Here is a 1,803-nt window from a genome sequence, read left to right as displayed (position 1 = left end):
GTACTTGTTCAGCGCTTTGAGATTGAGTATTGGCCGGAATGACCCATTTGGCTTCTGGACTAAAAACAGGTTGTAATAAAAACCTTGTCCTCGTTGTGCAGGAGGAACTGGAATTATCACCCCTGACTGAATCAACTCCTGAACTGCCTCTTGCAAAGCCCTGGTCTTCGTTTCCACTGAAGATGGGCTGGTACAAACGTTTAATGAGGGTGTTTCTTGAAAACACCTACAGCACTTGGTATTCCCAGGTGGTTTACCATTCAAGTACTAACCAGGACCAACACTGCTTAGCTTCCAAGATCAGATAAGATTGGGCATGTCCAATGTGGTGTGGCTGTAGATCATAACTGTGAGATACTGCTTCTTGCACCCAGGCATCTGTAGTAGACTGCTGCCAGATCTGTGCAAACTGAAGAAGTCAGCCTCCCACCCCGGGTTCCCCCCAGGTGGAGGCCCGCACCATGAGGCAGATGGCTTATCTTCAGATCTGAAAACCGGTCCTCTGGTAGCCCAATACCTTTTAGTCTTACCAGACTTGTTGGATTGGGACAGTTTGCCATTACCCTTTCCTTTTGCTTTTCCTTGATTCCGAAAGGACCGAAAAGCTGGAAACTAGGCTTGAATTTATATGTGAAAGGAAGCTTCACTTTCTTGGAGTCTGCTTCTGACTACAAAATACTGTTTAATTCTTTACCAAAAAGAATATCTCCAGTAAACAAGGATAAGACTTCAGAACCTCTCTGGATTCTGAGTCAGCTTACCATGAACATAGCCAACCCGCCCTGCGAGCTGCTACTGCTGAAGCAGATGCCTGAGAAGCAATTGTACCCATATTCAGGGCAGCTTATTGCGGCCTGTTTGGTATGTGCAATATGGGATTTTTGCTCGCTAGATGCCATTGAAAGATCCTCCTTCAATGCATCAGCGCAGGCTGTCACTGCTTATGCCATCCAGGCTGAAGCCATGGCTGGTCTAATGATTGCCCAAGACAAGGAAAAAACCATAGACTCTCCTATCCGTGACATCATTTATGTTGAAAGCAGAAGTAATGTAGATTTTCGCACCAATCTATGACTTGCAAATCTACTTTGGGAGCCACCTCCCTTTTAAAAACAGTCCCCAGGTGGACGAGGATAATTGGAACTCCATTTCCTGGAATTCTAACTTCTTACTGGGTATAACCCAAACCTCTTGCATAATTTCCATCAGCTGTTTTGGAACGTTTAAACACAGTTGCCTTAGTTTTTAACACAGGCTCTGCTGCCTCTTCTAAGGATAGAATGGCTTACATAGCACTAATTAGCTCAGGTATGTCCACTGAGCTGAGACCTTCCTCCGAAGTGCAATAAGTCCTCATCTAAAATATGTGTAGACTGTGAAGATGTTCATGTAACATAGTAACTAGTGATGAGAGGGTTCGGTTCCTCGGAAACCGAACCCCCCGAACTTCACCCATTTTACACGGGTCCGAGGCATACTCGGATTCTCCCGTATGGCTCGGTTAATTCGAGCGCGCCCGAACGTCATCATCCCGCTGTCGGATTCTCGCGAGATTCGGATTCTATATAAGCAGCCGCGCGTCGCCGCCATTTTCACTCGTGCATTGGAAATGTTAGGGAGAGGACGTGGCTGGCGTCCAGTGCCGTAACTAGACATTTTAGCGCTGTGTGCAAGAAACGGCATCGGCGCCCCCCCTAACATAAACCGGCGGCAGTGCGCGCCGTAGACGCGTGCAAAAAATATAGGGGTGTGGCTTAACGGGAAAGGGGTGTGGCCACAAAATAATACCAATTCATAATGGTG

The 1,803-nt window shown here is 46.9% G+C and overlaps 1 pseudogene; it reads right to left on the bottom strand.

Annotated features, from left to right (window-relative positions):
• Window positions 1–223: 223 nt before the first annotated feature.
• On the bottom strand, window positions 224–342 carry LOC134947024 (5S ribosomal RNA; annotated as a pseudogene).
• Between the last annotated feature and the right edge of the window lie 1,461 nt (window positions 343–1,803).

This window comes from Pseudophryne corroboree, chromosome 7, assembly GCF_028390025.1.
Source record: "Pseudophryne corroboree isolate aPseCor3 chromosome 7, aPseCor3.hap2, whole genome shotgun sequence".
Lineage (NCBI taxonomy): Eukaryota > Metazoa > Chordata > Amphibia > Anura > Myobatrachidae > Pseudophryne > Pseudophryne corroboree.
This window is presented reverse-complemented; position numbering and strand designations above follow the sequence as displayed.